This window comes from Pseudorca crassidens, chromosome 14, assembly GCF_039906515.1.
Source record: "Pseudorca crassidens isolate mPseCra1 chromosome 14, mPseCra1.hap1, whole genome shotgun sequence".
NCBI lineage: Eukaryota > Metazoa > Chordata > Mammalia > Artiodactyla > Delphinidae > Pseudorca > Pseudorca crassidens.
This window is the reverse complement of record NC_090309.1, coordinates 41771496-41796665: the sequence shown is the minus strand read 5'-3', so window position 1 is coordinate 41796665 and position 25170 is coordinate 41771496. Positions and strand designations below refer to the sequence as shown.

Sequence of the window (25170 nt, the reverse complement as noted above, 5' to 3'; positions counted from 1 at the left end):
TCACGGGCCCAGCTGCTCCGCGGCATGTGGGATCCTCCCGGACCGGGGCACGAATCCACGTCCCCTGCATCGGCAGGCGGACGCTCAACCACTGCGCTACCAGGGAAGCCCACCTCTCAGGGAATCTCAATTAGAACATTCTCAGTGCTCTCTTTGTCCTTTTCAATGGAGAAGTCTAGCACAGATCCAGATTAAGCTTTCATCCTCACGAGAGAGTGATGGTACTTTTTCCCCTTTTCCTGATTTCTTGACTAATTTTTCTCAAGATTCAGTGTTCAGAAAAATATTTAAAGTTCCCACACATGGCCAGTATGGAATATCCGATGAAAACACTAATCACTATTTATCGAAGAATCATTCTGTGTATTCTGTTATGTACATCTTTGTGTTTCCTATGGTGACATCAGGACATATTTGTTGAGTAAACCAATAACGGTTAAATAAACCATGAAGATATTTAGCTTTTATTCGCCTATCCCTTTCAGTCTGTCAAGTGATTCCACAGCTGTTAGCTCTTTTGCTATTAGAAGATAGGCCCACAACGGAGCACACTTTATTATTCACATTTTAGACGTGAAGATACAGACTTCATGGCAAAGATTTGGCACAGGGTAGATGGCTAGTAATTGCCAGATTCTTGACGAAAACTCGTGACTCTAGATTTGGAAGCATACTGCTAAGTTTTCTGTCTGCCTATAAAATCTTTGAAATCTTTATCCAATGTGGAAAAGTTGTTTTCCTTTGGCTTTTTACCTCTAGAGACCCCACATCAGAAGAAAACCAGTTGAAATCCCTGAAGCATGTCCAAATTGCTGAAAGTAGTGGTGTGCTAGAGGCAGTTCTGCTCCTGAGAACCAATAGAGCCCATCTCTTCGCACCTTCAGGTTCACTGGTATCCTGTTGGTAGCTTGAAATGGGCCATAGCAGGAGCGTTTACACCATGGAAATTGGCAAGCGCTACAAATCAGAGAGTTAGTTGTCACCTCTCCAGAGAGTTGGTTGTCACACATCTGCCAGCACACTCCTGGTTAGAAATCTGAGCATCTAGGCAAAAATCCTGCAGCCAAGTTTCTTGATGCTTAGAATATGTTCCAGTGTGCTTGATTTGTAAGACACCGAGTTTCTTTGTGAAGCCTTTTGAGTATATTCTTTTGCAGTCCTTTGAAACTATATGTAGGAGAACATCAGAGTATCTTCTCCAAGAGGGAGAGTGAGGTCTAAGAGTAAAATTAGCTACTTGTTTAAGGCTATGGGTGTTTGTGAACATGTGAGTGTGCTTTATATTACACATAATTTTAAACAACTATGTAAGAAGAGTTTTAAAAGTTTAATGGTGCTGAACCAAGAACAGGAATTAAAAATTGAAAAGAAAATACGAAACTATACCTTGTTTTTCTGCTTTAAAAAATAAGTTTCCTTCTCATTTGCAATTAAGATGCTGAGAATTTGCATAAAATGTGTAAAATTAGAGATAATTGAACTACAGTAGCTATAAAAGTGGCTCTTCCATTTAAAAAATAAATCAGATGTCCACTAAAAGGGTGTAAGAGCCATTCCCCCTTTCTCCTCCCTCTCCCTTTGGGTCTCTGGTATTTTTCACACTTTTATAGCTGATCTTTATTGCCAAACAATCCGTGGAGTTTGTGGCAGCTCTGAGACGACAGCTGGCCCAGGCAGGCCTGTTAACTCTGGCATGTTAAGCACCCTTCAGAAGATTTCAAATCCGGCCTCAGCACCCAGGTTAGTAGATCAAATCCAGGGAGACCTCAGCGAGGCAGTGGGGGTGGAAAGAAAGGGGAACATGGAGAGTAAGGAAGACAAGAAAAGTCAAAGTACAGGAATGTCTGTAAACCAAACATCAATAGCTGTTTTTGTTTCCCTGAACCAGTGTTTCCCCTGGGAACCTCACGTGTAAAAGACCCAGTCTGTAAAGGAGTACACCAATGATCAAAGTGGCCACAAATGATGGTCCCAGGCTGATGTTTGTACTCTGATTTCAGGAGCCTTTCTTCCCAGGATGAGGTACAGCCTCCATTCTGAAGGACCAGCCCTGAGCATCTTCCTGAAGCATGTCTTAGGCCTATTCCCTAAGGATGGCCCAACGCTGAGCTGGGCTTTGCCTGTCTCCCTCTGGGGCCCAGACGTGATCATGCCCTGACCAACGGCCTGCTGTTTGTTTGCTGCTCTTGTGAGATGTCTATAATGTTGAATCTTGGCAGGCACTCTCTTCCTTTTGTCTCATCTGTCCTCTTCCACGAAGGCAGAAGCACTTCAAGGGCAGAGACTGTGCTTATAAGCGGAGCAACAGAGGCAGGGGCGGCTTCACTGTGGTAAAATGTGATAACGAAAATGCCCACGTGGGGGAAAAAATGTTGAATTCCCGGAAGTGACAAAGCTCTCGAAAGCGAGTAAATGAAAAAATGTCAGCTGTAGTTCTATGTCTTCTGATACAGAGTAAAAATCACAATTTTCACAAAATTTTGATAATAAGTAAAAACAAAGATAAGTGGTCTCTTAAAGTAGAGTGAGATCTCCCGTACTAAGCCATTTTATCTGTGACCCTCAGACATCTGCTCGTGCTGCGCCTGTGTGTTATGCGATAGATCCCAGAGCATCTAGGAAGTATGTAAAAGATGTGTGTTGATCTGCTTTGACATCCTTTATTCTCAGGAACCCAGAGCCTTCGCGATCAGGTTAGTCTGGAGAGACCTTTCCCAGCGCAGTTCTTCTCTGCTCAGATTCCTACTCAATCTGCGTCTCGTCTCTTTAAAATAACAAAAGAAAAAAATCCTGCCGTTCCCATAGACTCCTGTCCTCTCTTTGGAAGTGAGTAGCTGATCTGATAATAGGGAATAGGGTTATTGATTTAAAGGGTGACCCTTGGGCTTCCCTGGTGGCGCAGTGGTTGAGAGTCCGCCTGCCGATGCAGGGGACGTGGATTCTTGCCCCGGTCCGGGAGGATCCCACATGCCGCGGAGCGGCTGGGCCCGTGAGCCATGGCCGCTGAGCCTGCGCGTCCGGAGCCTGTACTCCGCGCTGGGAGAGGCCACAACAGTGAGAGGCCTGCGTACTGCAAAATAAATAAATAAATAAATAATAAAGGGTGACCCTTGCCTAGTAGCTTGCTTCCCTTCAATTTAGGGCATTCTGGAGATGATACATCAACTCATAGTATCTATTCTGCTGGCATCTGAGACACCACTGAAGGCCAGTGGGAAATAATGGCAGCAGGGTTCAAATATTCTAAATCCCTGCAAACAACACTCCCCCAAGAGCTGTCTCCTCCATTTTTCCATTAAGCCAACCTGGAGGTGCTCCTCATTGGCTACAGGTCTTTCTCTTTTACTTACACCATGGCTTGCCCAGTTCCCATAGAGAATCAACATAAATGGAACATTATTTTTATATATCCTATATTCCACGTGAAGGTGTGTGACTAAAAATTATTCATATTTAATAACATGTATAGCAGAAGCATAATAAATAATGTATAATGATTCTTTATATAGCCTAACCCAATGTTCCTAGCACAACAAGATGAAGAAGGTCTGAAAGTGTTCTGTGGAGTTGCCTCTTGAAAAATGAGGGATGCAGAAGGGCATCTCAGATGTGAGAGGATAGGATGCTGTGAATGACATCTGACACTAGAAAACTGGTACCTGTGGGTGAGAGAGCTGGAATTCATTCTACCATTCTCCCCTTCATGCATGTGAGACCACATGCGACCTCAGAATCTTTCTCAACACAGTGTTCCAAGAAGCAGTTAATTGAGGTTGGCCAGAGCAACAAGGTCTCTTTGGCACTTTTGATACTTATAGAAAAGTATGGTAAGTAATGCTGGTAACAGAATTTGCAAGTTTCTGAATTATCTTTTTCTAGTTGGTGAGTAGAATCTCTTGCAAACCTCGCAAAAGACGCATGCTTTACAGATACCTCACTTAGTAATTTTCTTCCATATACTCCACCGACAGCTCTTCAGTCTGTTACATGGGTATGTAAAAATACAAAACAAGCGGGCTTCCCTGGTGGCGCAGTGGTTAGGAGTCCGCCTGCCGATGCAGGGGACATGGGTTCGTGCCCCGGTCCTGAAGGATCCCACATACCGCGGAGCGGCTGGGCCCGTGAGCCATGGCCGCTGAGCCTGCGTGTCCGGAGCCTGTGCTCCGCAGCGGGAGAGGCCACAGCAGTGAGAGGCCCGCGTACCGCAAAAAAAAAAAAAAAATACAAAATAAGCATTCATTAAAAGCTAAAGAAAGAAACAGGAGTAAAATATGTACCATCTGATCTTCAAAGTTGCTGTTGGTGGACCTCAAACTTGGGTTTTAATTTTCTAACTCTCGACTGTCAAAGAATGTCCTTCACAAGCCTATGCAATGACTGTGGGAAGAAGGACAGGGCTCCAAGATGCTTGAGGGCTTTCGGGGGACACCATGGCCCACTTCAGGGCCACCTGGCCTTCACCTTTTCATTCAGATATCCCTTGTGTTATTACTGAATGTCCCTTCCCACAGGAAATGACCCCTTAATGTCTCCCCTCCAACTAGCAAACTTTCTTCTTAACCTGCCTTCTACTCAATGTAAATTCTATAATTTTTCAAGAGCCTTTTGTGTAATATGGAAACTTCAAGCAGAGGACCCAAGGCATTTTGTTTCATCAGCCTGCTTCTAATTTCATCAAAGAACTAAAAAGATACCCACTTGGCTTTTTACTTGTCCAGTACTCTACTTATTCTCAAACACATTCAAAAGCCACCTCTCTGATTTGAAGGCTCCTCCGCGGAATTATGTAACTGGACCAACAGTTGCCAGCTCTCCACCCTCTTGCTCCCTCACATTGTTGCCGAGCAGACTCCTGTTTTGCAGACCTTCCTCATTGTGTAAATGGCTACATTATCACTGTGTACACATTAGGACAAGCAAATGGGCCCCTGAAGGCAAATAAGTGTTCAAATAACCCAGATAAGGTAGCCCAACTGAATTGAGGATTCACCCTTGTTACAACCTTATTGCCTTATGGCACATGAGCCAGTGGAAGGGACAGACTGCTTCAAGTGTGTTTCTACTGATCCTACTGGCAAATCACAGCTTTATTACAGTAATGAGCCTGACCATATTTCTGTGCTTACGCATATTAGGCACCAAATGTATTTTCTGGCCTGCCAGCCTGTGGTAGCAACTAACACGAGCAATTTGTCCTGGGTTACAGTGTGCGTGCATGCATTAGGTATGAGCATGTTAGTTGCTCTGGGTTATAAAATACTACATGTTTCATCATGCGTATTTTTATATGCACAACTTAACTGTATGCAAAATAGCTTGGCAATTAACCAACACAACTTATTAGTTTACTGCAAGATTATTGCATAAATAATGTGAACTGGGGACAGCCACAATTTCAATTTAGCAATATTAAAAATTTCATAGGATTATTAAATATCTAAAGAAAATGCTGACTTTTTTCCTCTATGGTGTAAGTATTAAGGTTCTTTTAAAAATATCCTGATGCGCCTCTCAATTTCATTTCCCTAAATAACCCTGAGTGACACCCTTTTTAGGAGCTTGTGGGATTTTAGACCGTGAATTCCCCCATACTTGTTGTGAACTGACATTTGGTCTTTGACCCCATCAGCTTCCAGGTAAAGGTAAACGGTCGTTATTATCATCTCTTCCTCAGGATCATATTTTATGTATGCCACACCTATTGGGTCCATGATTATTAAAAAGTGACATCAACATAATTCAGCTCACACGGTAAAAACAACGTGTTATGTTTCCTCTCTGTTTATATTGACCATTGGAACCGTAAAGCTGGGTGCCGTTTGCTTGATTGTGTGATTGTAGAGGAAGTGTACTCATTTGCCTTACTCCAAAAGAGCAGGCCTATGGAAATAGGTCCTCCTGAAATCTTAATTAAGATGGACTCTTTGTCCTACTGCCCTGGGAAATAAACAAACAAACAAAGTACATGAATAAAGAATTAGAATTGGTGGGAAACCTCTGACAAAGCAATTGCTGTCCTAGCTGCTTCCATACCCATCCCTTATTTTAAGTTGTCAGAGAAATTGCTTCGTTTCCTCCATTCAGGTTGGGTTTATGTAAATGACCACACAGGACAGGTGCCTTTATTTAGTCACTACTAAAGCTGGAATTGTGTTGTACAAGAGCTGATAACATGAAATAAGTGGGCTTATCCCTTCGGAAGCTTTACAGTATGGGTATTTCTCTTTAGCAAATCCTGCTGCGTTTTTAAGTAATACGATAAAACAACATGAATGTCTTTGTGGCGAAAACTGATTGTTTCAGAAGGAACGGGGCTGTTTTATTCTTGTCTTTTATCTCTCCTACACTGGAGTTTTGAAAACATGAACAGCTCCCTGGCCTATGTGTATATATAATAGCTTATTTGCTTATGAACCCCCAAACAATTATTCACGCGCTGAAGAAAGGCAGAATGGGAGGAAACCCCGTGTTGACAGCTGCTACACCCTAAATAAATACAAAACCAAGACAGAAATGTGCTTTTGCAGGCCTGTCACAGTTTAATACGGCTCATGATAGATACTTAGTTCTCTGACAGTGTCCCCTGCACCTTCTCTGGAAAGTTGATAGAAATTACTCCAGCTGAATGCTTAAAGCAGATGTTATCCCATTAATTAGCTCTGGACTCGGGTACACTGGAGACTTTCCCATTTTCAGGCCGAAAGGAATTGGTCCCAGTGAGCGTGCTCTATATCCACATTTAGTATCATCTCATAAACAGCAGTGAAAACACAGCAGGCCCTTGATGAAGATACATGAGGTTATTTCTAATTTAAAGTTATGTTGCTTAACCTTAATGTAATTGGTCACCGGTGGCCAACTGTTTGTATAGTGTGTTGATGACCAAAGAGATGTAATAAATTATAAAACTCTCTGCTTAAATGGAGGGAATGACTGTTTTGTTAAAAGCTTTGCATGTAATAATGGTAAAATAATTACACCTCAGGCCGAATAACTGTGAAGCTGTTAATACAACAACAAGAGTTGTCCTCAGGATAACTCGGTTCATCCCCATTTAAAGCAAGCACATGAAACTGGCTCTTGTATTTAGCCAAAGAGTAACTTGGAAGTTCAATTTCACAGTGATTAAAACAAGTGGGTAAGTCATCCTGTTATCTTATTTGGGGATGATGGTAATGGGTAGTGGGGTGGCTGGGTGAATTAAAATAGCCGGTAGCTATGGTGAACTAGGAAACAAAAAGCACAAATAATTCTATTCTGTACATCAGCTCATAGTCACTGCCAGAAACGTCTTTAAAAAGACCTGATTAGCTGGTAGAATAACTGGGATAATAATCAAATATGAAAGTAATTGACACAACTTTAATGTTTAATAATGAATAGCATGCCAGGGGCAAAATAAAGAGAAACTGTCGTCTTTTCGGAGGACAGGTTCTGACTTAAAATTTCTTAGGCCAAATATAGATAGCGATGATTTGAGGCTGTGAAGTACAATTCCAGGATTATAGTTAAAGTTATAAACCTGGTTAAAATGAAATCACATGATTAACAATATTCAGTCTCTCATGAGTAATGATACCCATTCCATAGGTTCTCTACATGTTGCTGTTGAAAGTCTATCCCCCCTTTTTTCTCAAAGCCTTGTGATTTTAGTTTAAAATGCAAGCGTGAAATAAACATATCTGTGCTTCTGTCTGGATGTTCTTTTTTCGGTCCTGGTTGGATTGTGTTAACTAGATTCTGTGAAACAAGTAGGAAAAGTAAAGTTTTTGCTTTTCTCGAAAAATAGTCTTTTTCTCTAAATATTTGCATTCTGAATTTGGATTACCTCCAAAAGGGTACTCATTTCACAATAGAGAAAAAACATTTCTCTCCCTTCTTACGTTACATTTCTTAGAAAGACCTTCCAATAATTTAAACTATTTACAGTACCTCTAGGTCATTATTTCCCCTGACTCCACTGAAATACCCTGAGACACTATTTACGGCTGACTTCTGAGTTACCTCACAGGATCAGTTTACAAAACGGAGACTTCACCATGTGAAAGTCATTATTTTGTTTAACACTACTTGCAATGTTAAGATTTTTTTTTTAATTTGCCACTTTCATACAAACACTGCTGGTACTGGTAGTGTTAGTTATGAAAACCCCAGAAGCTCAGATGTGAAGATATGTATCTCTCCAGAGCCAATGTGTTAATATTATTTGAGACTAACTCATAAATTCAAAGATACTGATGAGAAAACAACAGGAAAATAAACAGGATTCTTTTTTTCCTTCCAGAAAAAAAAGGAAAAAGAAGAAATCCTATGACATTGGCTATTCTGCATTATGGATAATAACCTAGAGGTTTCTAAACAATAAGAGGACAGTGGGCCATCCCATGAAGACCATGCTCACTGAAGCTATAAAAGGGTAAGTCCCCAAGTTTGTACGGAGAATAGTTGTGCTCTGGGAATAACTTCAGAGCTACCCTTCTTAATAGTAAAAATGACTCTGTGGCTGTTCCAACTAAAAATCAATGTGGCTCACAATTTTAATAAGGAACATGAATCTGAAAACGTGTTTAGTATCAGGTTATATAAACACACCCTAATGAGATACCATAAAATCCATCACATTAAAGGCTGGTTTCCTGCAAGGTATATTAGCTAAAAATGTTCCATATATTAGGTCACTATACAACAGTACCCATAATAAAGCAGCTCTGTCAAGATAAGATGCATGTTTTGCCCCTTAAAACTGTTATGTTTTGCACATTTTATAAGGTTCCTTGAATACATGAATAAGATAAGTTATTCCCATCTCTTTCTTAAGCAATCTCAGAAATGGCTATGACCTGAAATTGGAATTCTTGTAAACACCCATCTGAAGAAAATGTGTGCCGCTCTGTCTTAAAGAGACGGTACATGTTTAATTATCCCAACTTCTTCCAGCAGAATACTATTAACATGCACATTAGCATCATCTCATTGGTTCATCCTGCTGCTCCACCTTAGGGGCAGCAGTAGGAGCTAATCTTATTGCTCCCATGCGCATAATAATGAAATTTGGTCTTGTCTCAAGGCAGCGTTCTTTGGTCTAAAGTACAGCTGGAGACATTACTGTTCTGGAAATTTTCTGACCGATTCACAGTGAAAGATAAAGGAATAAAATAAAATAGAGTCCCAAACAACAATTATGAAGTACATTGTTTTACCTTGAGTATCAAATAGTAAGTGATTGAATGTACGAATGACTCCATGTTTGAATAAAGACATGAGTGGAAACTGAATTCTTAGCTATCTGTATCTTATACATACAAGAAGCACATGCCATATATAAACCCCGACGATCGGTGTATGCCTATGAAAGTTCTGCTTCTGAACACTACCTTCAGCTGTGTACGGGTAGGATAAAAACAAACTCAAACCATAGAAAGCCCCCTTTCTTCATTTCTTTTTCATCCGTTTTCTAAGAAACAATGACAAGAACTCATAGAATATATAATATCCTTGCCTTTTTGCATGCAATGTTGGAAAGCTCTAATAAAAAAATATGCATACATCGCAGAGCACACACAAAAATACATGTGAATTCAAGGCTACTGAATTAAGAGAGGTTGTTCCAACATTTCCCCCACTGTACATTATTTGTATTCAAGGTTTTTGAAATGACATTGTAATCTGATGATGCACCAGCCTATTATATTGTCTAGCAGGACAAATATCCTTGCGTTTTCTCTGTAGAACTAACACAATTTTTCCATGTCAGAGGTGCATAATATCCTGGCGGTCATAAGGAATGATGCTATTAATCCTCTTGGGCAATCTCCAGGTCTGATTATTAGGGAAATAAATTTGCATGCTGCATATGAGCTAGGTGAATCACCGAGAGCACAAATTATATTTCCTGACAGCAAGTTAGAGAATGGAGCCGTGTCGCTTTTTTATCTTTTCTCCCCCTCTGAAAGCTATAGAATTTCAATTCATTACATGAGATTGGTTAGAATTCAAGTCGCTTTTTAAGTTGATATTAAGTTGAGTCTGTTATCTCTGCGAAGTCTGGTAGGTTCCCCAGAGTATCCACCTAATCACTACTTAAAAAAATCGAAACGTATAGTTAGTGTCATGATTTAGGTACCAGAGCTACTTATTTATCAGCACAGAGTGAGATAATTTCAATTTGAGCCTCCATAGCCCTCATGAATTTAAGTGACTTGAAAGCTTTTCACCCCAGCTCCCTTTCTGCCGCCCCCTTTTGTTGCCAATTGTAGTCATAGTTATTCCGGACACCTTCCTTGCTGCCATGCCAAGAATTGCACTGGGCTCCTTCCTCTATCTTAGAGACCTGATTCCAGCCAGGCTTGTGCAAACAGCCCCCAGTTTCTCTCTCCACATTTGACTGCCTTCTCTTTGCCAGCAGTACTGCCAGGCATGTCTGCATTCAATATCCATGATGAATGTATTTTTATTATTTCCAGGGGTTGGCATCTGAGAAACCTTTTTGCATTATTAAATTTGAACAGGGAGAATGATAGCAAATAAGAGCATAATAAATTGCTTTATGTCCTAATGTATTAATTAAGCAGACATTTATTATAATGGTTGTTTTATAGACCCATTGTAAAAATGTATGATTGTGTGGTGATGTTCTTAGCCGGAGCCACATACGGAAACTCGGGTAGATGGGTTATGACATTTGTCAGATTGGAAAGGGTTCACCAGGTCTAGTCTGCAGATTCACAAGGAAGCAGAGAACCTGGCTCAGGTGTGAGCTTGGGGAGATAGTAGTGCTATGTCTATGGTGCGAGCAAGACAACAATCTTTTTGTTATTATTGTGGTTATGGGTAAAAATAAAAATATACACTCCACATGCAGTAAATACCTTATGTTGTACAATTTTGTGGTTTATAAAGTACATTTACAGATGAATGCACCACAAAAGATATAGCAGATCATACAGACTTCCTTCACTTCAAAAATGTCTATTATTACTTTCGTTTGAAACAGAAATAGGTGTACCTTTCAGAATAGTAAGGATAATGCCAAATCCAAAAAGCAGACAATTTTGGAATACTTAAGAAATAAATGTTTTAGATTATATTTATTTATTCAGAGCAAACCCCAAACAGCGCAGCTCAGGGGTTTATATCTTGGCCTTTTGATTACTTTAGCCATGGGTAATTGTCAGAAAAACAATTCTTTCTTTATCTTGCTTCTTCACAGTGGGATAAGTGATTCATCTAAATTGCCAAATAAATAAATGAATAAATAAAAGATTCCAGAAAGTTCTTCTATCACTTTGCTTTCCCATGCAGTTTTGGTGCAGTCATTCTCATAACAGAAATACCTTTGAATCACAGGTGTGCTCTGCAGGCACGTGGCTTGGGATTTTGCACAATCAGGAAATATTTTCTACATTTAAGAAAAGGAAGTAGCAGTTGGAGAGAATTCAGAGAAAGTCTGTGGGGAGGGATACTGGGGCGGGGGGTCTCAGGGGCTGTTTCCTGTCCCTCACGTGGGGGCTATCCTTGGCTTTAAATAGTAGCTCTTTTCAGTACTGTGGACTTTAATTCCTGCCTAATACCGGACACTGAGGCTGATAATAGAGGTGATTTGTAACAAGCTCAGAAAAGGACATGAGGTTAGATGCTGAAAATGCCTAAAACCAGTTACTGCAATAAAGCAAACCAAATCCGTCCCCAGCACCATCCTCCACTCCTGTCTACAGGCATTCAGCGTTCTGGCCGGCTGCATAGCAGGCGCCAGAGTGATTAGGGAGAAGGAGAGATGGGGAAGGGACGAGGCTGAGATATACTGATCTTTGAGCACATATGAGAGGCTTTCCAACCATGGAAAAGAACTATAGAGGCCATGCAAGATGCATCCATGAACCGGTAACCAAACGGCATGTAACCCAGAAAAATGCTGCCTCACTCTGCATGATCTGACAACTGTCATTCAATTCCTTGAACATGCATTAGTTCGTCAAGTACCTTTATATTTAGAAGGTGATAAAATCTGAGTGATCTGAGTTTGCTGCTCTAGTACCAGTTGTTTAGATATTATGTATAGATTAGAGAAAATGGCAAACATCCTGCTAGACACCTTGTTTATGGTATTTTCTGTGGTCTGCACCACAGCACCTTAGCCTTACATAGAGCAAAGGGGTGTGGGGTTCTTTCCTTCACATTCCAGGGTACTGAGGTCTGAGCAGTTGAGTCAGTGCCCAAGCTCACAGCTAGGAGGTGGTAGAGTGGTGTTCAAATATGGTTCTGATGCCTAAAATCTCTTGTTATTCCTGGGCTAATCTTTCTCCTAGAGAGAGGGAGACAGAAAGAGAAGTAGAGGTAGAGATAGGAAGAGGGAGAGAGAGAGAAAGAAACAAGGAGGAGAGGAGGGAGGAAAAGAAGGAGAAAGAGATTGAGAGAGAGAGAAAGAGAGAAAGAGAATTTGAGTCTTCTCATGAAAGAGGAGGGAAGGTAAGTGCAATCTAAAATATTCCTGTATTTTTTCACACATCTGCTCCAAACTTGAGACTGGGGACTCTGTCTTTACATCCCCAAGAATCACATGTAAACCACTTCTATTTGCTCTTGAGAACGAAAGGAAGGAACTTAAGGTTACATGACTTCAGGTCATTGCCTTTCTCAGAAGATTTATCGGGGAACAGAGTCTGTGAATCCCCATGCCCCAGGATTATGCTGTTTTGCCCCAGACAGGGTTAGGCGTAAATTAAATCTTGATCCTTTCCTAGCCGTTATGTCCTAGAGGAAGCCATTTAATCTCTTTGCGTGTCCAATTATTATTATTATTGTTATTAGTAACATTATTATCCTTAATAGACTCAATTGTAAAAGTTCATGAAGCACAGTAAATTCTCCCAGGTCTCTGGTCAAAATGCAAATGTGTGTAGTCCAGACCATAAACCAGGCAGAATCCAGTCCTCCTGTGCCATTATCCACCCAGCATAAAAACAGTGCACTGATTGGCTGGGCCCAAGACACTGAGCATAAAACCAAAAGCCAGGAGTGGCAGTAATTAGCCTCTTGCACTGTGATTGTGTGCAACTTGACAATGCATTCGATTATAATCGTAGTAATTTCCTCACCTTACATTTGTCCTGGCCTGTGCCGTGAACAAGAAGTTTTACTTCAGTGCCTTCCCATGAGTCCCATAATTACCCCCAAGAGATCAACGATACTTTTATTGACATTTTACAGGTGTGGAAACTGAGTTTCAGCAATTTGGAATGATCTGCCCAGTGCCACCAATAACTAATAGAACAGGACTGGAACTCAAGCTTTCAGCTTCTCATGGTACTCCATTAGGGACTGAAATTTTGGATATTGAATCTTAAGCTGAGATGTTTCAAAAAGAGAATGGAATATTTCCTACCAAATTATTCGGCCAGTGTAAGATACCGGAGAACACCATGATTTACGTAGGCTCTGAATCCACAAGGTAAGTTGACTGATTTTTATCTTTAAAATTTTTTCATCTTAAATTAAAGATTAAATTATTAATTTAAAATTTAAAAATCTTTAAAAAAATCACACAATTAAAACAACACTAATACCACTTACGTTTATTACATAGGGCTTGGATTCCAACCATCGCATACTTGTCCTGAAAGCAAAGGCTAGCTTTTCAGGATTTTGCCCAGGGCCCTGGCATCCACTGGGGAGATGTCAGTCTACTGTTAGCTTCTGTACAGTGACCTATCATGACAAAAAAGGAATTTCACACAGTCCAAACAACTGACAGAACAGCTCACCTTTCAGGGAATACGTAATATTTTCTGATAAGCAGCTTATGCTAGTTTTCTTAGCAAATAGCCTGGAAGCTTTTCTGTCTGTGGCATTTCGAGATGTGATAAGTTGAAGGGAAGCCCTCTGACCATGCCAGAGTCAGGCAGGCCTTTTTTCGTTCAGGGGACAGCTCTTTGGAAAGATGTAAACATGTGGCAATTTGAAAATGATATAAAGTAATTGATCACAGAGACAGCCCAGAGCATGCATTGTTAACAGAAACACATGTTCCTGTTTATGGAGTTGTAAACAGAGGAGTGTGTATTTATTGTTGGAGGTGGAGGCCAAAGCCTGGGGCAAGATTAGGTCCAAGCCTTGTCACTTTTGCACCATGCATAAAAGCAATGCACTTATTTTAGTAGCAGTAGTTTCCATTGGGTGTTCAAAGAACAAGGAACAAGGTGCTAGAGGGTCCCATTCCGGGTTTCAGTGGCTCATCAAGGCAACTTAAGGAGGTGATGACACTATTGCTTTTTTGTGATGGAGAACTGAGGATCAGGAAAGCCTAGGAGCTTGCCTTCCCTTACATCTAGAAGCTAATTAACAGCAGGAGTTATGATGTGAACTGACTCCTGACTCTAAAGCAGGGTCTCCACCAAGCCACTCTCCTTCCAGAATGAAAAAAGTGAGATGCATTGAGCAGAGCTTGCCTGTGGGTGCTTGCTGTTGTGAAAACCTAGGGTTATACTGTCAGACCACTCAAAGACAAGGGGTCATGGTCTCTAGTCCCTCTCTAATTACACACCTAAGAAAACTTAAGTAGGTGCCTTATCTCCCCACATGTCTGAGTACCAAGGGCTTGGTCAGACTCTGGTAAACAATGAAGACAATTCTTTGGGGAGATTTCCAAGTGGTTTACAGCCTTTGCATCGCAAAGAACACTATGGTGCCTATAGAGTTTGCTTTCATAAATTTGGTTGCAGGCTATTTTGAGGGGAAATGCATCCCATCTCCCCTTTACCTTGCAGGTATTTGGTAGCTATTAGACCACATTTTAAAATGAATTGTGTGCACTGATGTTAAAGAAGGTTAGACTCTCTGAGCTGCCACCAGTGACATATGACTACAGTGACAGACAGTCAGCGGTATTCAAAATGAATTAATCAGAAAACACAGCCTACTTCAATGTGACGTTTAGAGGGAGGAGGAATGGCTACTTATTTACCAGAGGGCTGTCACTGAACCATCTTTCTATCCGGAAATAGCCTATGGCTACATAATCCTTTCAAACCAGCAGTGGATTGATAAACTACACTCAGAGCCAGGTGTTTTAGGCCAGTTCCCTCTTGTTCTCTTCTCTTATTCCTTAAGCTGGCCTAGGTTATTTAATTTTGGGCAAGGTCACAAGATGAAGTGAGGGTTTTGGGAACCTTCCACAGGGACTGTGAGGACACAGAGATCCTTTGGAGATGGAGGCATCTCCTCTGATCATTCTCAAAAGTGAACACACATAATGTGTCAGCAGCCTGGAAAGAAGGAAATATGGTAATAGCGGTGATAGTGGTACCTTAATTTTACAAATGTGTAATGCTAATTATGTAAACAGTTGAGAACTTTGAAATCTCTTCATCATATGTGTCCGACAATGGAAATATTATGCAGTCTAACTCAACATAATACAGTAATAATGTTATTTCACGCAGGTTCGTTGACAGGCAGGGGCCAATACTGTCTATCAAACAAAACTGTAGTGCCAGATAGTATCTTGGCTATAAGTAGAAGAAGAGCAACTCAGAGTCTGTTTACGTATTAATCAAGGCATCAGACTCAGGCCACTCCTGCAAGTATGTCCTTTACTAAAAATTATGAAAATCTTCTGGACACCAGGTGTCTTAGTCAGCTCGAACTGCCATAACAAAATACCATAGACTGGGTGGCTTAAACAACAGAAATTTATTTCTTCTAGTTCTGGAAGCTGGAAGTCTGAGATCAGACTGCCAGCAGGGCCATGTTCTGATGGGAGCTCTCCTCCTGGTTTGTAGATGGCCGCCTTCTTGCTAGGTCCTTATGTGGCAGAGAGAGGGTGTGAGAGAGAGCAAGCCCTCTGATGTCTCTTTGTATAAAGACACTGATTCCATCATGAGGATTCTACTCATGACCTCATCTAAATCTAAGAATTATTTATAGAGCTGGATATTTGATGCTCATACCGTCCCCCATCTCACCCCTCCTTTGCTCATGAAACTTTTATTTCAGCTTCAAGTTAAGTATATTTTAATGAGTTCTTGGAGTTGGTTCTGTTTTTTGCTAAGAGTTTAGGAAATCATCTTGCTATAACTCGCCAAATAGTATATGCCCTTCACACTTAGATAAGTGAGATGGATACTACACAAGTTTGTCATGAAGACAAGCCAGCTACTTTGCACCCAGATACAGTTAGACTTGGTGAAGGCTCATGGAATGATTATGACACTTGTCCCAAAGACAAGGACTTTGCTTCTAGAACAGATCTGAAATAACATGTGCATTTTCATTAAAAGTCACTGGAAGTTCCTCCTTTCTACTTAATACTTAACAGACTCATTTTTTTTAACATTCCACAATAGTCACAGTTAGTAAAAGTATTCAAGTCTCAGTGCCAGAAAGGTCTAGGGTTCCAGTTTGAAACCAAACTTATAGTAGCAATATCTTTTAGATTCCTGAGAGCAACACCAATGATTTTCTTCATGCAGTTAGGAGTATTTCAGATGAGTTGTGGAACTAGAATGCCTGCAGCCGTTAGGTGATACATGTCTAGATGAAAATCAAAGGTGAAATTCTTTTTTTTTTTTTTTTTTAAGAAACAGTGAAAAACCTGAGGAGTTTATACCACTGAAGAGAGAGATTATTGAGTAATTACCAGCCAGAACTGACATCTTAAGAGCTTGGTGAAACTTAGAGGCTGAGTTTACATAGCATAAAGTGAAGAGAATATTTGGTAATTATTATTTAATTTGAGCAGTCTTTGCTAAGAGGTCCTTTTACAATTAATTAGTCTTCATTTAAACACAATTTCATAAGTGGACCCCCAAGTATCACCTCAGGAGAAAAATGCAGTATCAGTAATGTTACTATATCAAGAAATATCATAATGGAATCTCTGACATGGCACAAATAATTATCCATAACCAAAACAAAGCAGTCCTTAATGTTCAAAGTATCAGTCCTATATTTCTCTCTCCGTCTCCCTCTCCCTCCCCCCACTCCCTCTCTCAAAAGAAAGACAGAAGGGCTTCCCTGGTGGCGCAGTGGTTGAGAGTCTGCCTGCCGATGCACGGGACGCGGGTTTGTGCCCCGGTCCGGGAAGATCCCACATGCCGCGAAGCGGCTGGGCCCGTGAGCCATGGCTGCTGAGCCTGCGCGTCCGGAGCCTGTGCTCCGCAATGGGAGAGGCCACAACAGTGAGAGGCCCGCGTACCGTTAAAAAAAAAAGAAAGATAGAAAATTTTCCAAGACCTATACAGAAAAAGCAACTTAGTAAAATGTTTCAAATAATGTAGATTAATTTTGCTGTGTGACTTGAACTTAGAAAATGCTGTTAAGTAAACTTCTCAAGGATTTATCAAGGAGTTTCTTCTGCAAGATTGTGCTACAAAGAAGACCTGGTTTGGAGGTGATGCCAGATGGAACATAATGTACTCTTATATCAATAATTCTCTTTGTATATTTTAATTCAGTTCAGTTTATTTCAACTACTTGTAAGGTACACATGTAGGTGACACCTGTGCTGACACAGACACTGTGCTTTCTAGGTAATGACCTTCTGCTTTACAGATAGGAACCAAATCTTAATAGACTTTGTACCCCTGGAGCTCAGCAATAATATTCAAGTGTAAACGTGTGTAGTTTGTTCAGGGAACACAGTATAGACTAGGACTGGACATTAGTGTTAGTGTAATAGGACAAGGCACCCAATCATAGAGGGTCTTGAATACTGTCAAGAGAGTCTTAGACAATAATGATACAGAAACCAGAGAATGATCCTGTGGTAAAGACTTCATTCCAAATAATACCCATGCCATTATCCAGTGCAATTTGTCCAGTTGGCAATTTTGTATCTGTAAAGAGTGAGATAGTAAATATTTTCTGCTTTGTTGTCTCTGTTACAGCTACTCAACTCTGTAGCCATTGTAGCAAGGAAAGCAACCACATACGATACGTAAGCAAATGGACTAGGCTAGATTTAGCCCGTGGGCCCTAGTTTGGTGACTTCTGATCTGGTTCAATGCTTGCTGTTTTTCTGACAAAAGACCATTTGTCTGAAGTCTTTGGAATGGCGAGAGCAGTCCTTAATGAATAGTGTTATTGGTGTTTTTGATCACACATACTATATATGGATCAAGAAAAAATAAATGACAGTATAACTCAGAATTCACTGCCTATATCTGTAATGTTCCAGTTGAATTATAGGAATATGGATTGCGTGGTGAGTGAATACTGCAATGATTCTACCAAAAATAATGTTCAAACAAACAAAAAATTGAATTTCAGTGACTCAGGGAGACTAATTTAAAGTCAAAATATCAAGAGACCACTCAATTCTCCTGAGAGTTCTCCATCCACTTCCAGATGACACTTAGCACCAAGACAAAGACAAGCTGAGGTGGTTGACCCACGCCAAGTTTCCTCACACGTGAAGACTTGAGTCACGTGAGGTGCCTGGTCAGAATCTAAGCTGAGCCTGCTACCCTCTTTGTTGGCCATGAAGAAATGTAAACCCCGGACTGTATCCCGCTTCAGAAGCAATCCAACTACTGGCAAGAGTTTTTCGGAAAGCAGTTGTGGCCCTCAGAGTCAGTTGTAAAGAAACATCTGGAACTTCCACCTCCTTCCAAATACCATTACAAGACTTCGTCACATTTAAAAAGACAGTGGTAATGATAATAATGACCCAGCAGGAAACTGGCCGTGACCCTTTGGGTGAGCGAAGATTGGGTGACAGTTCCTCTGCTGCTTCTCCTCCACTGGCTCCCTGAGTGTCCCTTCTGCGCAGGTGTGATTTTTCTCTCTGTAGTGGTTTTTGAGTATTCGAATGGTAGGTCACACAACTTTAAGGCTGTTCTTTTCAAGTTTTAATAATGTTTGGCAACTCACTTCCTGTTTCTCAGCTGCCAACCTTGCCAAAAGCATTCCTTGTCAGGTACTAATTTGGCTGACGTGACGACCACTTGATCTAAATTTTTGGTGGGTAATTATGACTCAGAAGTGAGTAATTTTTTGATATCCAGTGGCAGTCAGAAAGGTGGGTGTTTTACTGCCCTCTCATTAGAGATTCTCCACTAGTGAAATGTCCTGCCTTTTGATCTGTTTGCCAACAGAAGAAAAATCTGATCTCAAATGAAAAGCAACTCCCTGCTCATTTTGACAGCACTTACAGGGTGTATTGAAGGTTTTTATTATAAACTCGCTCCAGTGTTTCATTGTACCTGCAATATTAATTTTGTATTGATCAGAGTCGTATATAATGACTTCTTCTTTTAAGTTACAGAGATCTTACATTTAACTTAGAAAATAGTTGAAGATATTTCAGTTATTAAGGATTTAAGAAATACTAGATGTCCTCTGGAATAAATCTTAGTCCTTGAAAATAAAGAGCATCAGTCTTTCTCTGAAAGTGCCAGTCTTTTTTATGTAATTCTTTTCGGTGGATACCTTTGGAATTTATACAATTGTTCAAGTTATTTTTCTACCAGAAGAAACAAATAGAGATATTTTTGGTGAGAAGTGAAACTGATCACTGAACCTTGAAGCATGCTCATGTACCCATTTATTGGAAACAGTACCATAAAAGCTAAAATTTGTGTGTTTTTTTAAAAATTTATTTACTTTATTTATATTTATTTTGGGCTGCATTGGGTCTTTGTTGTTGCGTGCAGGCTTTCTCTAGTTGCAGCGAGTGGGAACTACTCTTCATTGCGCACGCGGGCCTCTCATTGTTGTGGCCTCTCCTGCTGCAGAGCACGAGCTGTAGGCACACAGGCCTCCGTAGTTGTGGCACACGGGCTCAGAAGTTGTGGCTCGCAGGCTCCAGAGAGCAGGCTCAGCAGTTGTGGCACACGGGCTCAGCTGCATCCGTGGCATGTGGGATCTTCCCGGACCAGGGCTCGAACCCGTGTCCCCTGCGCTGGCAGGCAGATTCCCAACCACTGCGCCACCAGGGAAGCCCCTAAAATTTGTGTTTTGTTTGAAATTTTTGTTTCTACTTTTAGTGGCAGATATCAACATGTTCCTTAACTGCAAACAGAAAGTTGAACTCACATTACATATGCTCACAGATTCTTTTTTCCTTTCGTAATATCCTATGATTAAATCACGACTTTTTGCTACAGTTAGCCAAATACATAATACAGAATTACCTCTTTATAATAGTTTCATTATTCAGGATCCTGTGCCCAAAGATCTAGTTTTAAAGTGAAAAGTAATTATTTAATTGGTTTAGATAAATTATTTTCAAAATATTGAATTGAATAATTCTGTATCCGTTTCCTGTGGCTGCTGAAACAAATTGGCACACTCTGAGTGGATTAAAGCAACATAAATTTATTGTATCATAGTTCTGGAGGCCAAAAGTCCAAAGTCTATGTTACTGGACCTAAATCAAAGTGTCAGCAGGGCTATGCTCCCTCTGGAAGCTCTGGGGAAAAATCCATTCGCTATGCCTTTCAGCTTCTTGTGGTTGCCAGCATTCCTTGACTTGGGGCTGCATCACTCCAATTTCTGCCTCCATTGTCAGACTGACTCTTCCTCGTGTGTGTGTATGTGTGTGTGTGTGATCTCCTTCTCCCTCCTTCTTACAAGAATACATACAATTGCCTTTAGGGTTCACCTGGATAATCCAGGGTAATCTCCCTATCTCATAAAGACCCTTAACTTAAACATATCTGCAAAGCCTCCTTAGTTGAAGATTCTGCAGCTAAAAATACCATGGTGGAGTTTCATCATTACAGTTTCATCTTAGGGTTCTATAGGGCATGGACTGCAAGTAGTAAAGAAAATGACTCATTTGAGAAACTTCAGTTCTTCTCAGTAACTCATGTAAGACTTGTACTTCTACCTACCTATTTCTGAAGGGGTTTGAGGCAATTCATCAAAAAGCATAAGCAATAAGGAAATATTAGATACTTAGAGGTGACAATAGCAACTTATATTTCATACTATACAAATATTTTTCATAGTACCTTAAGCATTGTAACAAAACCAAACCTCTATGAGTTAGATGCTGGTATATCCATTGTGAACATGAACAATTTGATGTACACAGAGGTCAAAAGCACACAGCTGGAGAAAGGCAAAGTGAGATTCAAACCCAGGAATCTGGTTTTAGAACCCAAGGTTCTAAGCCAATGTTGCAATCTACCTGCCAAGCTTATCCCCTTCTATAGCTTCTATCCAAATCTTCCATTAGTTAGGAATTTCCCTCTACCTGCTCCTGCCTTTAAATCCGTACTTATTTTCAGAGCGTACCTTACACTTCCCTTTCTTTAACAGCTTCTGCTGTTCTCAACTGGGAGTGAGTTCTATTTTCTCCAAACCCCTGCAAAGATTGTGCTTCAATTAGGGGGTAGATGACATTCTGTCTTTTATGGTATATATACTATATAAAGTATATATACTATATTCAATAAGCATCTGTGGTCAGCTGAAAAATGTACCCCCCGCCCAGACATCCATGTCTTATTCCCTGGATCCTGTGAGTTATCTTGTATGACAAAAGAAAAAAAAAGAAAAAGAAAAAAAAAGGCTTGACATGGCTGGATTCTCTAATTACTTAGGGTCTCACTGAGCTGAATCGAGGTGTCAGTTATGATCTGGGGTTAGGGGTCCTCTTCCAAGCTTACTGGTTGTTGGGAGAAATAATTTTCTGAGTTTGTTAACTGGGATCCCCATTTTCCTTTTCCTTGCTGGCCGCTCTTAGCTCCTAGAGGCACTCTTTGTAGTTATGTAAGAAATTAGATGGTGAAAGATGAATTTGCTATTCTGCGGCATATGAGTATTTTAAATTGTGACCAGTGCTGCAAAATTGATCTCCAAAGTTTCTACAACAATTTTAACTCCCACCAGCAGTGTAGAGGAATCCCCATTTTCACATGCCCTCACCAACCCTTGATACTAATCAAAGTTTTTATTTTTTTCAATTTTATGTGTGAACATGATATCTTACTATGGTTTAGGGATTATTCATTGGTAAAATAAAGTTTGGAGAGTTTTAAAAATATTTGGATTCCAAGTAACTTACAAGGTACTGGACTACACATTCTCTGCAGTGTGACAACTTGTGGCCTTTATCTAAAGTGGTTCGATTTTCTGAATACTAACCTCTTTACTCTTCCTTTAGGGTCTAAGAAACATCCATTTCTCTTGATATTCTTTTTTATGTCTTTGGGTCTTCTATGAAGTCATCAACATCTTGGAAAGTCTTAACCAGGAAATAGGAAGAAAGAGAGCAGTGGGCAATGATAAATTAGAAATGTTAATAACAAAATACATCCTACTGCCCTCTGCCCAGATGAATCTGATATTAGTCATCAGCTGTGCTCATGTGCATGTACAAGGGGCTTTGTAAACAGACCTATAGGAGCAAGTCCAGAGCCATCGGTTAAAACTCATAGAGTGAGAAGAACTCTCTCTTTTTAATACGCATCGAAGGCAGCATTGGCTGGTCCAATACGAACATATCTTTTGCTGTCTTCTACTAGTAAAACTCTTTCAGTGAATATGGAATTAACAGGGAAAATATTGATTTTGGTTGTTAATTTGCTTTCAAAAATTGAGCTCCTGCAATCTTGGTAGAGTAAGTCTAAGACATATCTGTTTACCCATTTATTCCTATTAAAATGACACTTCTAGAAAATATTATCTGGTATTAATCTGGTGAATAGTGTTATAAATGTCAAAGTTTATGTTTATTATAGTTATTAAACTGGTCCTGATATCTCATAAAAATAAAATAAATGGCAGGGTTAGAAATTGAATACTTTGTATAACTCTTCAAATCTTTAATATTCTGTTTATTAAGTTTTTATTGAAATACAATACATGGAGGACGGAGTGAGTGAATGGAGTTTCAGAGCTACACAGCAGTCCTAGGAGAAAAATAGTCATGCTTCTATTTCTTTTATGAAAATCTCTTAGACTCCCGAAGTCTCTACAGTCCTAGAAATTTGCTTTTCAGAGCTAGTAGAGAGAAGTCACCTTTTCCTTTAGTAAGTGCTTTTGCTGAAGAAAAAGGGCAGACTTGGAGACTCTGTACTCATCCAGGGCTGATTGCATTTACCACTGTCACCTTTACATAGGGACAGAAACAACCTGTGCAGTGGAAGCAGAAGGAGCAAGGGAACGAGCAGTCTAATGGAGACTTAGAGAAGCACATAGGCAGAGACACTCTCTCTGGGAATTCTTGGGGGAAAAATAACACTGACTTTTACAGCATTATCTCTTCACTTAATAATAATAGTGCTGAGCATAGGCTATGCCTCTTGCCATGCACCATCTGGGGACAGGGAGTAGCTAAATTGAAATTAGGGCCTGAAGGAGAAAATTCATGGAAGGCCAGTTGAATGGAAGTCTAGATCGTGCGTGGGAAATAATGAAGGAGCAGCATTGTTGCTCAAACTTGGGGGTAACTTTCACTGTCAGGGAATCAAGCTCTTTTGTGAATCCCTTAACCTTCTTGCATCTGCTTTCACAACTGGACAGTGAGAATATCAATGATTTTTTAAAAAATTTCCCTGGCATATTAAAATAAAGAAACTAATTATGATGAAGCACTTTGAGAATTTCCAAAGTAAATCAAGATATTATTAGAGCAATACTAAAGTATTTTATATGCGCCTCAAATCTGAATGGTCACATTTCGTGTTTCTCTCTAATCTACATGTCAACTCTGACCTTGACAGAGGACTAAAAAGAAGGGTAGGTGCAGCAGGTAATTGCCTTCATAGGATGGATCGAGAAATTCTAGAAATACCTCCCGTGCCTGTGACTGGGTATAGAGATTACAGAGTCATTTCTATAGGAAAAATAATTGAAACCATAAGAAAAAAAATTTTTTCTAAGGGAAAGAAGACGAAGCTGGGCAGTTAAAGATAGACCGAGAGTCTTCAAGCAGTCAGCAAATTGTTTTCATGTAAAGGGCTGGACAGTAAATATTTTAGGCTTGCCAACCATACGGGCTCTGTAGCAAGTGCACTATTCTGCCTTTGTAGCAATAAAGCAGCCGTGGACAATGCAGAAACAAAGGAGCGTGGCTGTGTTCTAATAAACTTTGTTTGCCCAAACAGGAGGCAAGCAGGACTTGGCTCGTGGGCCCTACTTTGATGACTCCTGCTCTAGAGGGTAAGCCTTTTGAGAACAAGGGCTCTGTTTTCTTCATCGTGTGTCCCCAGTAACCCAGGCGACTTATACATAGTAGAGGCATAGCTAAGATTTGTTGAGTGAATAATATATTATTACTTTTCTTTGTTTACTCATGCAAAGTAAATTTTGCGCACAGGTGCTGCTTCCATGCATTTTTCGTGGGGTGCGTAAAATGTAACAGGCACTGGGATACCTTACCTTTCAGCTGTAACTGTTTTCCTTCTTGGCCTTGTCCTTTCCTAACTTCAACTTATTCATTCTTTTCTAGCTGCTTCTGTGTAGTTGCTTATTTTGGCTGTCAGAAACTGGTCAGAAGGGATTGAAAGCAGAATAAACATATGTGAGAAAAGAAACAAGGAGCATTTTTATGAATTTGCATTTTTGATGTATTTATTTTACTGAAATATATCCTTTAGGTGAGACATGATTTCCTAAAGTGCATTCTATATAATACCAGTTCTGCAAGATGTTCCTTGAAAAAAGCTTTCTTAGTCAAAACACCTTGGGAAACAGTATATTGTGCATTGGAGAGTCTATCACCAAAGGCACCAGGTTCTACAGTAAAGAATCAAAGAATCCTGAGAATGTGTGTTTGACCTGCTCATGCAATGGCCTCCGTGCAAACGCTAGCAAATGTCATTTGGTGCTGGATCTCAGCAGGTGCGCTGGCCCCTGTTCTCTCAGAGCCCTGTGGAGATGTGAGAGCGCTGTGCTGGGGCAGGGCACAGCTGGATATTCTGAGGGGCCGTCTTCCTGTAAAGGCATCTGCCACCCTGTTGCTCTCCCTTTATATGATGTAAGCATGAGAACAGTCTTCAATGATGGAACTGGGCTCAGACATCTAGCGGTCTGAACTTGGACACCAGCCATTTGGGGGATTGCTGGAAATTCTAGTTGCCTGGTATCTGGAGACTTCAGGAGTTTTGGGGAAATTGTGTCTCAGGGCATCCCCTGCTGCTGGGAGGAGAAGGAGCTTCTGAACTTATGGGGAGTTATGGCTGCCTCTGTGGAGAGTGCTGGAGCCACTGTCCCTGCGAGCTC

The 25170-nt window shown here is 40.5% G+C and overlaps 2 long non-coding RNA genes across 2 annotated transcripts in view; one reads left to right on the top strand and one right to left on the bottom strand.

Annotated features, from left to right (window-relative positions):
• LOC137205656 (uncharacterized) overlaps positions 1–25170 on the bottom strand; it is a 734230-nt gene that overhangs the window by 73514 nt on the left and 635546 nt on the right. The gene's annotated exons all lie outside the window — the stretch shown is intronic.
• On the top strand, positions 8284–24141 carry LOC137205654 (uncharacterized). Its single transcript, XR_010934236.1, has 3 exons — positions 8284–8416; positions 13207–13447; positions 24054–24141. It is a non-coding gene; the product is annotated as an uncharacterized lncRNA (long non-coding RNA).